Source organism: Myotis daubentonii, chromosome 5 (genome assembly GCF_963259705.1).
Source record: "Myotis daubentonii chromosome 5, mMyoDau2.1, whole genome shotgun sequence".
In the NCBI taxonomy this organism is placed as follows: Eukaryota; Metazoa; Chordata; class Mammalia; order Chiroptera; family Vespertilionidae; genus Myotis; species Myotis daubentonii.
In genome coordinates, this window is record NC_081844.1 from 60,063,364 (window position 1) to 60,078,517 (window position 15,154).

Genomic DNA, 15,154 nt, shown 5'->3' on the forward strand with positions numbered 1-15,154 from the left:
CAGCACGGATATGTTGGATGCTGCACCCTACAGACAGCATAGTCCCCTAAATGGATTTGCCCAGAAGAAGTTCATTATATTCTACATAGGAACACACTCTGAATTATCATTAGCAATAATACACATTTGTTCATTAGTAACCATGTGCAAAGGATTTTGCTGGGCATTGAGGAAAGTGTATGGTTGGAGCCCTGCTTTCTAAGAACTGGGATGAAGTCAGAGAGGCAAGAACTTCGCAAGGGTCACCTGAGTGGCCCAGTCAGGTGTTCTGCAAGTGGGTATCTGACCTGAGTTTTAAAGGAAGGAGAATAATATTTAAATAAGTGAAGAAAAGCAACATTTACCTTTTAGTTAAGGATGACAAGGTGGAAATTATTTTTGTACCCACGGAAAGACCACTTTGGATGGAATGACTGCCTTTTACTTCAGTGATGCTCTTAATGTTTCCTTTTAAATTAAATTTTACAGGGGTGGCATTGGTATATCATGAAACTATGTAGGTTTCAATGTACAATTGTATGATATATCATCTGTATGTTGCATTGTGTGCCACCACCCAAAGTCAAATCTTTTTCTGGCACCATATATTTGATGTTTTCAAACTGCTTTCTACCATTTCAGGAGTTTTTAATTGTTTGAAGAATTCTTGGTGAAAGTGATGGCCCCTTTTCCCAGAAAGTTGCTCGTGAGCACCGGATTTCCAAGGTTTCAATGACCCTTTGTAGGCCATTGTCATCACATAATTCTTAACATTTCCTGGGAGTGACTATGGGCCAGATGCATTACACACACACACATCTCATGTAACCATCATGACATTCATGGGAGGCAAACACCACTGCCACCCCTGTTTCACAGGAAACTAAAGACCAGGTAGAGTAGGTTGCCAGAAGTCATTCAACTAGTGAGTCAGACATGGGATTCAAACATTTGGGGAAGTTGTTCCTTCCAAGTATCTACTTTCCTTCTTTATGTGACTTGCCGACTTACTCTCCTAACCAACCTCAGGGTCAACCCGTTACGGTCTCTTTATCTGGTGTCTGCCTACTGTTTGCTCGAAGTAATGGCAAACAAGCCCTTCATTTCCTCAGAGTAGTTATCAACCAGACAGCTGCATCGCCCTGCTCATTTACAGAAATCAGAGATGTGTTTGTGTTGGCACATGAGCAACAATGTGTGAGAATTTAAGTACCTCTTCCAGGGGTGGCATTAAATAGGAACAAGATTGCTCTTGTAACTTACGTGATAAAGAACACAGATATGGTATTAAAAGGAAGCTTTAGCGTTTTTGTAAAGAAGTTAAGGACTAAGGTGCCAAGTTGGGAAATCAGCTCTAGACTTGGACTCAGTTGTCCAAAATACTGCATGTTATTAGAAGAGGTATCAGTTGTTAGGATCTCTGGGGACATGAACTTGTTGAGAAGCTGCTGTAGGGAAAAAAGGAAGTTGAAAAGTAAAAAAATATATTTTCCAAGTTCCCTACCATGTCACCCTAGGGCACCAGTGGGAGGCCTGTGAGAGGAGGTTTTACTGCCCGTCAGCACCTCCGTGGGGCCTTTTCTGTGTCGTGTTCTTCCAATTCTCTTAGAGGCAGTCTATGTGAGGCTGAAAATTACCATCATGTAAGTTCAGCCAAGTAGAAGTTGCATCCAAGTCATGCCAGCCCCACCCTGACAGGCCTGTGGGTGAGTCAGGCTTTCCCTGGGATTCAGGGAACCTTCTGCGAATCCAGAGAAAATCCCTCAGGAAGTCACGCCTAACCAGAAAGACCGCGGGCCAGCGTGAATCTATCACAGGCGAGGAAAAACACTATCTCCCCGGTGATGAATAAGGAGTCTGTTCCCTTACCACCGTGTCTCTGAAGTGCCACCCAGGCCATTCCTTCGCGGTGAAATGACCCACTTTCAGCAGGGTTGCAGGCTAGCAGGGAGCTTCTCTCTTTCCTTGACTAAACTCACTCCCATCAGCTCCTGCAACATGAAGGAATGGGAACCTCTCTGATTGGGTCTGACATGACACAAATTCACCATCTCTGCCTTCTCTCACCGCTTCTGTGTTTTGTCCATGAGAGACACTCCTATATATGAATGCCCAGCTCACCTGGGGCATCAGTCAGCCTTTCAAGCAAAAGTATTTTTAAAAAAGGACTGAGAGTAGCCAAAAGGAAAGAAAGGCTCTTAGAACATACAGGGCAAGGCAACCATGTTCATCGTTTGCTAGGAATTGTTAAGCAAAAAGTAAAATGATATGGTAATCTGGAAAACACTGGGTTAAACAATCACATAGATTTCTTCCCTGTATGATTCCTTCATTTCTCTGTCTTTTATATGTTTGTATTTATTATGAATGTCCAAGAAGGGACTGAAATAGGCAATATTTCACAAATGCTCTTGGCCATGGAATACTTTTTAGATGAAACATCCCACAATATTTATTTAAGTGCAAATGTCCAGAGGGTTCCATGGTATCACATAACAAAAGATTTGATGTTCACAATGAGAACTCTGGATATATAGAAAAGATTCTGTTTTGTCTCTAAGTCTTATGATGGTGAACTAAACTGCTAAAAGTAACTCAAAATGCTATTTTTGTAGAGTAATAATAAGAACGGGCATTTGGACATATGGTTGGTGGATATACCTATTAGATATATTAACATCCTATAAAGCATTAATAATCTATATAGGATTGATTCAGTAATTATTTAAAATAATAACAGAGCCAAGCCAGTGTGGTTCAGTGGTTGGGTGTCAACCAATGAACCAGGAGGTCATGGTTCAATTCCCAGTCAGGGCACATGTCCAGGCTGTGGGCTCAAACCCCAGTGAGGGAATGTGCAGGAGGCAGCCGATCAATAATTCTCTCTCATCATTGATGTTTCTATCTCTCTCTACCTCTCTGGTTAATAAACAAACATATATTTTAAAAAATAAGAGCAGAAAACTAGATGCTAATATATACTAAGTTAATACTTATTTTATAAAAGGCATGTCAGATGCATTGAGAATGAATGTATTATGCAAAATTATTAATACTACAGAATACTATTTATATATTTAGAAACCAAAAAAGTAGGTTCTTACTGCTTCTAGATGTTAAAATAAATTCCAGATTAATAAGAGTGGTAATGGGACCATGAAAGCCAGAAGAAAATAGAAACAAATATGTTTCTCTAACAGCTGAGAGAGGAATTGAAAGCATTCAAAACATCATAAAAAATAAAACTGATATTTTTGAATATATATCTATGTGTAGAAAATCCCCCAAATCAAAAGATGACTGATTAACTGGGAAGTGTTAAAAAACTAATTATTAAATATTACTATACAAAATATGTAGTGGGAAACACCCAGACTCAACTAATTATATGGACAATCAATATGGACAATTATTCAACAGCTACAGGCCCCGATGCATGAAATTCGTGCAAGAGTAGGCCTTCGCAGCCATGGCTGCCTTGATCCCTCCCTCGCAGCTGTGGCAGCTGCCTTGATCCTGCAGCTGCAGCCCCCGGCTTTGTCCAAGAAGGACGTCTGGTCTAATTAGCATATTATGCTTTTATTATTATAGATTGAAGGAATACCAGTGCTCATGAATATTATAAAAGATGTTCAATCTCTCCAACTATTATAATTTTAGAGATTAAAAATCATATTTATTAATCATATTAGCAAAAAAATACATGCAATAAATGTGAGGGTGTGTTAAATATTCAAATTTATAGAAAGGTAATTTAATATGAATTAATTTTGGGAGTGCTCATATCCTGTGGCTTAGTATTCATTGCTTTGCTATAGCAAAGATATGTTAAAATTGAGGAGTTTGGTATGATTCTTAAGTTGATATATCCATTTTGTTTGAATCTTGATGCTACTGAACAATAGCACTCCCTCCTTTATAAATCTATTTTTACCCTAAATTTAGCCAACCAGGGGAATCTTCTAGAAGAAAAGAAAATGAGATTCTGATGACTCCCTATTTTGGTTCAAAGATATAAAACAATGTTTATAGAATCAGAATGGTTCCGTTGAAGCTGTCTTATTTTTAAAATGTTCAAAAAAACACAAATTCGGGGAACTTCAGGGCTAATAAAGGAGAATATGGATTGCTGGCTAAACTCATTAAAACTATGACAGTAATAAAAGACAAGGAAGCAATATTTCTATTAAAATTATTAAAATTTTGTATGTGAAAGGTTAATCTGCTAATTTGAAAAATTTGTTTAAGTGGAAAGATAATTCTCCAGCATGAAGAAGAAATAAAAGGTTACTATATTTTTACTTTCTTCAAAATTCAGTTTGCAAAAGCAAATTAACATATATTTACCATGATACATTTTCCACTTGACTTGAAATACAGAAGTGGCATTGATTGACAAAATATAAATACATTTATACAATCTCTAACAGTTTATAAAACTATAAATATTTCGTTAAATGAAAAGTTTTAAAACAGAGAAAAGATGTGCATATGTTGAGACCCCTTATCTAATAGAGGGAGGCTCAGGCATGTGAGGACTCTATGGGATGATGATTAAGAACATCTGCTGTTGGTTCGGGATAACATACTTTGGGTTTCATACTAGTTCTGTCACCTTAAAGCAGTTTCCCAAACCTTCAAATTCTCTCTTTTCTTGACTGTAAAATGGGAATAATAATAGTACCTATCTAGAATGTTGTTATTGAGATAATGCACGTAAGATAGCATAGTTCCTGTCACATTTTAAGGGGTCAATGAATGGTGACTATCACTGAATTCATTTGCATATAAAGTGTTTTTGTGCATATGCGTGTGTGAGAGTGTCTACAAGGGGTGGGCAAACTTTTTGACTCTAGGGCCACAATGGGTTCTTAAACTGGACCAGAGGGCCGGAACAAAAGCATGGATGGAGTGTTTGTGTGAACTAATATAAATTCAAAGTAAACATCATTACATAAAAGGGTACGGTCTTTTTTGTTTGTTTGTTTTATTCATTTCAAACAGGCCGGATCTGGCCCGCGGGCCATAGTTTGCCCACGGCTGGCTAGTCACATAGTAGGTGGTTATATTAAAAAAGAATACTTACCAGATTTTCTAAAATAATATGTATCAGTCAAGTACATGTATTAGAAACAAAGAGGGAACTGAAAACCAAAGTGATAAGCAGATAACTATCCCAAGGGTTAAAGAGAAGTTGTCAATCTGGTAATAAGAGTTCATTTAAGTCCTGGTAAGGCAAATACTTGGTTCTTTATAAAATATGGCTGCTCAAAGTTTGAACCCACAGTTAAAAGCTGAGCATAAAAATTTTCCATTAGCAGAAGGACATAACAAAAGAAAGTTTTTTTTGTTTCTAACTGTATTATTGCTAAGAAAAAAAGAGTATCCTAAGAATTTATTCCCGTGGATTTACAACACATTTGAGTTCGATGTTCAAATTACATTATTTGCATAATCTGTGCCCCTAAGACAAAAGACTTAACATTAAAATTAGTTCCAAGTTGGATTTGTCCTTGGGGTGTTTAGAAGAAGCAAATGCAAAATAATTCTGGAGGGACATGTCCTCAACCCAAGTCACAACAGATTATGCTGGATAGACCTCGGCTGAAGATAAGCTCACAATTATGAAGTATAATTGAAGAATTCATCAACTTGTATGATTAGATCCTCAAAAACTTCAGAAAATATGGTTAGGCAATAATGTTCTCAGATAAGTATGTTTTAAATGAAGTCATACAAGTAGGAAGCAAAACACTAAAAAAGGAAAAGGAATTTTAGTAAAGAAAAAAGAATGTCTAGAGATGAAAAACATAAGAATTGTTATAAAATACTAAATGTTTGCGTTAAAGACATATGAAATGTCACTAAGGAGAAAATTTATAAACTGAACAATAGTTGTAAAGAAATTCCTAAGAATGCAATACAGATAGGTGAAGAAACAAAAAATAAGAAAGATTAAGGAGATACAGTAAGTTCTAGACATGCTAGAAAATAATAGATATCCTCTTAGACAAATTGTAGGAAGCCTGCAGGACACTAAAGGAAAAGATGTTAAGCCAACCAGAGAAAAGGGATGCAGTTCTCAGGAGGAGTTGGCAGAGGATCCTTTTCCAAGGTGAGGGTATCATCCGAGTTACAAAGTCAACAGTCTCTGGTAAGCATCTATGGGAACAGGACTTGCCTGGATCCTGTTTGCTCTGCATGAGGAGGCAGAATGAGAAATACATTTTGGATTGAAGCCAGGTCTAAATCCACAGAGTTTTACACTTGTCTGGCCTTTGTTATCATTAGCTGCTAAAAAGGCCACTTTGAAGCATCTTTATGATCATTTTCTGATTTCTTTCCTCTCTGTTCCTTCCCAAACTTGAAGTTCTTCTTTGGGAAGACATCTGTAGGGACCATGGCAGAGTCACTGTCCAGGATGTAGCTTTTCAGGAGGTTTATAGATATCACCTAAGATCCATCTGGGATTCTGGGTGAAGAAAACACATATCTTTGCCCTAACTAAGCTATATCGATTCTTCAAATTACACAGAGTAGTGCAAATTCATAATATAAGAACTTCTGTGATTAACTCTTGTTTAGTACTAGGTTATGCATTGACTTTGCATGATCATGATATACCTAAAAACATATCTATAGTGTAGTCAGTCAAAGAGTTAACAAATTTAAAAAGAGGGCAGGGGAAGGGTCTGTGGAGAAGTGGGTAAAAGGAAAGGGCCATAACTCTCAGGCCCATGGGATCTGGATAACAAACTGCACTGGCAAATCTAACAACTGCCAGCTCTGGAATGTGTCGGCGTAATATCATCCTAACTGTTACCGGTAGGTTGTCAGAACTCTAAGAAATGTGAAGATCAAAAATGCTACGACTGGGAGGTATTCCAAGTGCCTTTCAATGTATATCTGCTGAAACAAGGAGGCTATTAAAATGCCCTTTAAAAAGTCCCATTAAAGTAATAATCCAATAAAAGGAGCGTATAATCTCAGAGCTTTGAGGCCAATAGCGAGTGCCAACAGAGCTCACTGACTTTCCTGCAGCTTTTCATCTTGTGTTTCCCTCTTTGTGTGCTAAGCAGTGACTTAGCTTTGCTTCTTTAGTGAGCAACACAACACAACCATCTCTGCATCACAGAACTCTAACAGACGTGTGTCTGCACAAAATTACAAATGTATGACCACTACAAATTTTGGTAGAAAACGGACATTCCCTGGAACAATGGTAGGGTTTCAGAGAAAAGTGAGGTCTTGATTCATCGTTTCACTGGATATCAATATTCTGCCTTAGAAAATAATCTAATCAATTTTCAGTTGCAGCAGAAACAGACACATTGAAAAAAATTACATAAAGTTTCAGGTTATAAAACTACTTAAGAATTGAAAGGCATGATGCATAAATAGCTAAGAGAAAAATTTGGCCTCTGGATTTTTAGAACATTTAAAAAAATCTTATTCAAGTTTTCTTAATATCATTAACCAACTAAATTCTCTGTCAAATTCACGTTTTAGTAAAACTCTGTTGTAATATTTTAAATCTGTAGTGTCTTCTGGATGAACTAAACTTGTATTTCCTCTCTACCTTTGTCATGCCATGTTGGGTGAAATAATGAGGCACTTTTATTTCTTTATCACTATACTAGAGGCCCAGTGCACGAAATTCGTGCCCTCAGGGGAGAGGGGTGTCCCTCAGCCCAGATTGTGAGAGGGCACAGGCCAGGCTGAGGGACCCCACAGGTGCACGATCAGGGCCAGGGAGGGATGCGGGAGGCTGGCCAGCAGGGGAGGGAACGTAGGGGGAGGCACCAGGGCGTGTCCGGCCCATCTCACTCAGTCCCAATCGGCCGGACCCCAGCAGCAAGCTAACCTACTGGTTGGAGCGTCAGCTCCCTGGTGGTCAGTGCATGTCATAGCAAGCAGTTGAGTGGCCTTAGCATATCATTAGCATATTATGCTTTGATTGGTTGAATGGACAACCAGACACTTAGCATATTAGGCTTTAATTATATAGGATTATACAAAGGTTTTATTCCCTCATCTGAAAACTGACATGCTTGAAATAGGGAGTCCTTTCATTGTCTTTTTTCCACCCGAAGTTCTCTCATTGTGCAACATGTTTAGCTATGCAATCATTATTCTTTTTCCATTCATTCATTCATTGAATAAATTGACAACTGGCTATGTACCAGACATTGTGTTAAGAACCAGGGATATAACAGAGAACTAGACAGAATTAAAATTTACCTTAGCTCTGACTCTAAAATTGGCAATGGCTCTATGTTTTTTTAGAGGAAGAATTTGAACTCTTTCTATTGAAGGTACCTATAAACTAACCCTACCTTATAGTTCTAATTTCACCTCTTACTTTCCCCCAATATAATTCCCCATTCTTCTACCTCCAACCACATTTCATACATACTCTCTCTTCTACATATTTTCTAGTTTTATTTCCTCTGTTGAAAATGCATAAAATCCCTCCCATAGCCATCTGAATCCAACCCACTTTTCAAGGGCCAGTGCTTTTTCTCCCATGAGTTCTTTCTGGACTATGCCAACTCATATTTAATCTCTCTCTCTCTCCTATTTAACATATCCGCTTGACTGACTAAAGGGCATCTCAAACTGAATAAATCCCATGTTACAACTTCTTTAAAATATATATATATATATATATATATTTTTTTTAATTGATTTCAGAGAGGGAGGGGGAGAGAGACATCAATGGTGAGAAAGAATCATTGATTGGCTGCCTCCTGCATGCCCCCAACTGTGATAGAGCCCACAACCCCGGCATGTGCCTACTAGGAATAGAGCCTGACAACCCAGGCATGTGCCCTTGACCTGGGACCCTTCAGTCTGCAGGCTGATGCTCTCTCCACTGAGCCAAACCAGCTAGGGCATGTTACAACTTTTGATTGACTGATTTCCCTTTCCAGTAAATGGTACTATCATCCATTCAGGTGCGTAAGCCAAAACCTGGCAAGTAGCCTTGATTCTTACCTTACCATCAGCAAGTCCTATGAACTTTGCTTCCAAAATATATCTCAGACCTAACCTCTATCTCTGTCTTCATTCCAACTTGGGACAAACAGCCATCAGTGCCAACTCAGCTGAGAGTCCCAGTCACTCCATCACTTCGGTGTTCACCCCTACTTGATCATTGTGTACAGACAATTCTGTGTCTTTGCAGCAGCCAGATGATTTACTTAAAAATATATTTCAGATCCTGTCACTCTCTTGTTTGAAACCTTTCAGTGTTGTTCCATGACACCTAAAATAAAATCCTCCTCTTTGCTGACTCGCTACTCCATGCTTCTCTCTTGTTCCTTGGTCATAATCATCTCGTTCCCGCCTTGGCCACTTCTACCTTAGGGTCTATGCTCTGACTCTACCCTCTGCCAGAATGCTGTTTCTCTTTGACTTTCCTATAGGCTGTTTCCTGAAATGTCACCTCCTTAGAGACAACTTTTCTTGCCCCAAACCTAAAATCACTTCCAAAGAAATAATTACTACCAGACATTACAGTATGAATTATTTTATCTATTATCTATCTACCCTCAACTAGAATGGAAGATTTTGTAAGAAAAGGGACTCTGATTTGCTCAAAGTTCTTTCATCCAGACTGGAACAGGGTCTGACCATGGCTTGTACTGATATGTGAATGAATGGACAAATCTGTAGAGCGTGCACTTGAATGCCAAGTAAGTTGCAGGTCTTCATCCTTTTCTAATTGTGTCCCATGTATGTTTATTATTTCCTTAACATGAGTGTAAGCACCTCAACCAGGAGACTGTATGTTGCTCTTTTATTTACACGGCATGTGACAATGTTAGCTTGTACTAAGTACTTCAGAAATGCATCCTCAATGACTCCTTAAAAATGGTTTGAAGGAATGTGACTGAGTTAGTTATTTGAGATATCTATTTTATGCCTCTCTACTATGTTGGCTGCACCTGTGAGGAATTTAATGTCGGTCCAGATGGTATACACAGAACAATAGAGAAACTGATTGGGAAATGACTGCTCTACTGTTCTTTCCTTTTCGGGAACCATTAAAGCTAGTGACTTAGAAAATAAAATGTTCACTCTGGGAAGTGCAGAGAAATTTCATCCTGCTGTCTTTTATAGTGTCATATTTAGCAAATAAAAATTCAAGATGCCCAGTTAAAACTGAATTTCAGATAAATGATGAATCATTTTTAATGTATGTCCATGCAACATTTGGGGTATACTTATACTAAAAGTTATTTGTTATTTATCTGAAATTTAAGTTTGGGCCTCCTGTGGTTTACTTGACAACCCCATTTTGAAGTTTTTGATAGACTTGCCAGGTCCATGCATTAGTTATAGAATAATGATCCTTTAAACATCTTTGGAATTAATATTAACTCTTTCAGACCATTAATATTCCTTTTTAAATATTGAAATATAATTGACATAACACATTGATTAAATTTAAGGTGTACAACATATTTAATATGTTTATATATTGCAAAATGATTACCACCATAGGGTTAACCTCTACCACTCTTGATAAATGATCGCTCTAAGGATATCAAAGAATAATTGTCACTTCCAAGAATCCTAAACTACAAACCAGAGCTAACAAAACTAATAAACAAGGGATGTGTCTTCATTGATGTATAAGCCATATTCAGCACTCTTCCTGGGTTGCTCCCCTTTAGACCTTAGGCCTGGGGTTAGTCAATGTACTCTAGTTTGGGACTTCAGCTTGTGGGCTCACTTACACTAAAGTCCAAAACTGGAGTAAATAACATTCCAGGAGAGTTTATTTTGGATGCCATTTGGTCCTCGTTTTATTTTGTGCCTTCAATTACTGTACTCACACGTCAATACAGTTCTTGTTGGCCATGTTTTTCTGAAATTAAGAATAAATCAACTGCAAATGTCAGCATTTTTCCTTCACATAAAATTTTTTGTGGAACAAAAGAAAAATGTGCTCCAAGAATGTACATGTTTTATGTCATTTATTCAATAGAAGATCAGACTGAAGAAATACATAGACCTTTAAAATTCCCACCAAAAAACATTTACCCCTTGAACTTGTCCAATTCATGCAGCCATGAGCCACTAGCTGTTCTGTCTTGGCTGCTGCTGGCCCCTGGCATGCCTGCATCTCACAGGGAATGTAACACTCAACGAACTCAGTTTGGAGCTTTTGACAACTGGAGAGTCATGGGGAGCAAAATACACAATTTACCTCCATTTCATGCAGATACATTATGGTAACTCTGAGGATAATGCATTGGAAGACTAGTCCTTTCCTTCAAGAAGCTCTGTTTCCTGATTATTGTCACAATGACACAATGAGGGCCTTGAGAAAACTGTAGAGCTCAATCAATGAGCATCTCTTGTTAAAGCAAGAGCTGACTATTTCAAGGGTTCGTCTAGGGTTCTAGTTCTTTCCAATCTAAGGTACTGTTGAAGTTCCCTTGGAGGAGATGTTAAAGTCATCTGAGATTAACAATAGCATTTTTTTACATTGGTCTTATTTTTGAGATAGCAGCCTTTACAGTGGTCATGATATGGAAGGTAAAAAGTGATAGAAGATTGCATTGCCAAAGTTTTAGATGAAATCTCAGTCCTGTAATGGTTTTATTTCATTAATGATGATTTTATTTGGTGATTTGGTATGAGTATATCACAGTGTTTTAAGTATTTCATCAATATATGTTGCAAGTATTTTCTTAGGAACTTAATTTTTTCCTTAAGCATTTGGTTTTAAAGCCCTCTTCTTTCTTAATTGCCTGTCCCACTCCTTCACTCCATTATGATTTGTAGATATAATGATATTTCTAATTCTCATCTACACAGCCAATTCAGCCTCCTTTAAGTCATTCACTAATTCACAAAATATCTTTTAAATACTTATCAGTTAGAAGATGCTCTACCATGGGAAAAAGGTCCCAGTATAGCTATAAATGATTGTATTGGGTGTTGTAGTAAATACAAACATAGAAGTGCTAACGTAACTCAGAAGTGAGAGGGATTAATTCCACTATAATTAAACCCAAAGTAAATCTTAATCTAGTTTCTCTACCATTGTGTAAAGGACTCTGGAATAGGTCTAAATTTTTTTTCTACTTAGCAGTATAACCTCAAGCTAGTCATTTTTCTGAACCTCAGTTTTCCCATCTGTAATCTAGAAGGGGAGGGCACATCTAGATTTCAGCATGAACATTCCAAAGGTCAAGGAAGCTTGTCTTTGCAGTTATGAGTCATGGGTGGTACTACATAGTGACAGTTCAGGGGGATAAGTGTAAGGCTGAAGATTGGTAGGAAATTAATCAACAAACACTCCACAACGCCTGTAAGTGGGGTCATATGTTGTGTGTATTAGTTTTCTATGTCTATATAACAAATTACCATATATTTAATCACTTAAAACAATACAAGCTTATTATCTCACAGTTTCCATAGGTCAGGAGTCCAGGCACAAGTTAGATGGGTCCTCTGCTCAGGGTCTCACCAGGTTGAAATCAAGGTATTGTCCTCGGCTGTGAGTTCATCAGAGGCTCAGCGTCCTCCTCCAAGCTCGTTCAGGTTTCAGAAGACATCATTCCGTTCCTTGCAGCTGTAGGACTCAGGTTCCTATTTCCTTGCAGGCTGACAGACAGGGTCACTCTCAGCTCCTGGGCCCAAGCACCCTTCCCTGTACTTGGCTCTCTCAATAACATGGTAGTTTCCTCCTTTAGAACCAGTAGGAGAAACCCTTACATATTGAATCTCTTCTAGAAATGGCCCAGTCTCTTCTCAGGGCTCACCTGGTTAAGTCAGGCTTGCCCAGGAGCTCCTTTTTGTTTACTGAAAAGCATCTGATTTGGGGCCTTAATTACATCTGCAAAATCTTTTTCACCTTTGCAATATAAGACAATCCACCATACCCACAGTCTTGTTCACACTCAAGGGGAGGGGAGTATATGGCATGTGTACACCGGAGGCTGAAAATCTATGCATTCTGACTATCACATTCTGCATAAGAAATGACACCCCACGGAAAATAGAAAATTCAAACGTGAAATGGAGCGTGCTGCTTTTTAGCACTCGTGAATGAGGAATCAACTTACTATACTAAGTCAGCTCAGTACGTAGGGAGGACAGTTTTTCATTTGAGTGGTAAAGTGGAATAGATGGAAAAGGTAAAGTCCGTTAGAGAAGGGGATGAGTTCAGGAAGAGATCCTGAATCACTTACATTAAAGTGCTTTATAACCAACTATTCTGTTAAATCAAACTCACTCAATATATTATACACAAAAATAAAAGTGGATGAAGGGACCCACTCAGACTCCTCCAATGTCTTCTCTTAAGTCTCCTAGTTTCTGACACTGTGTATTGCCTTTCTAATATTTTAAATATTTTTCATAAGCAATAAATTAAATCCAGTGCTTCACAAAATAGTGTTGTGCACATATTTTAAATATACTTAAAGAATGTAAAGCAAGTAGGTGTTTTCTGGGGAAAGGGTTTAGTTTCAGGAGAGGAGTATACCAAGACACAGTTGGTCAGTAACTGAATTGGCCAACAAATGTTTTCATGTTGGCAAAGCTGATTTTGTAATTTACCGAGGAATCTTAACTGGTGATAAAAATGATGAACATGTACTTTTTCCTTCAGATGAATCCAAATCTTACCTCTTTCTTCTTTACCGACATCTCTCTGTGGCTTCCCCACCTCTTTCTTTTTTTCCTTTGGGGGTCAAAGTCAGGAAGGGAGAAAAAGAAGAGGGCAGCAGTCTGAGACTTGACAACAAACACAGAGATAAATGAGGCTACTGTTTCCTCAGAGCACTGAACTAAAAGCTAGTAGCTTCACAGAAAAACAGTAGCTGCCTTGCATCTTGGGTGGCTTTGCCTTGGTGATACATCACATTTATGATGGGCTGTGTCGTAGTTCATTAACTTGCCTATCCTATTATATTTGGTTACAATGGGATGCCATTCAAAAACAACATGCCTGAAATTGAAGACAGATGGCCAAGTAAAGGGCTAGAGTTTAATATAGTCATTTACTATTTCCTCTTTTAGTGTGATTTTCTCTCCATTTATTATGAGTGCCATGTAAGGACATTTATACTTCTAAAAAATAGTGTCATTTCTTTAGAAAGTAAGCAATAGGAGTCATGAGGCAGGGCAAGATCAAGTTGATATTCTTTTAATACCATCAGCTGGAAGTGATATTTTCTTCTAGCAATGCTGTTTATATCTGTATTTTCACAGGTTTATGATTGTTGAAAGATAAAGTAAAAGAAATTTATTTTAGTTCTATCTCTGTTAGGGGTTTGTGTGGCTAAAACATCTGACTTTGAAAGGGAGGCTCCTGAAATGGTTCCTTAATCATGATGAGTGTACCAAAATTTATAGCTAATCAGTCTAAAAATAATGTCTATTCAAAACAAAATATGAGGCAACATGTTCTGACTCTTGACACACAGTATCCTCACCCACTTTAATCTAGCATCTTTGGGTTTATAAAGGGCAGCAGACCCATTTCTTCAGGGTTTGTACCTATCTCGATTCCTTAGGGTACAGTGCAAAGGCAGAAATGGATTCTTGATGAAATCCCTTTTTCTAAACACACACACACACACGTACCTCCACCCATTTTAAAGTTTATTTCTAGAACTGTTAATCAGCACCAGAACTTGTAACATTAAACAGCTCTTGGGACATAATTCTAAGGACTGGCGTGCAGATGAGTATACCCAAGTTTTGCAAAGCGTTTCATATGATGATGTTTGGGAGGCATACTGATTTAGAAGCAAGAGTGGAAAGAGCCAAGTAGTAAATAACATTCGGGACGCATTTTATATGCCTGGTTATAGGAACAAAACCTTCCATTTTCCTATGTAATTTCATACTGGATATTGTTTAGGGGAAAGGCAATTTATTTGGGCACATCGATATATAATGATATTCCTTTTCTTTTCTGAATGCAAAAGGGTTAACTTTTAAAATTGTAACAGGAATTTTAAAATACTGATAGGATGTATGCGGATGTGTTATTGCTGGAGAGGAATAGCCACACAGAATAGATGAACAGCGAATTTTCTTTCTGTTTACATTTCAATTCCCAAAGATAATTGTTTAGCCACGATGTTTAGCCTTGATTGTGGGTCATTAGGGGTCACTAATAAAAGACTCTGTTTGGATTTTCCAA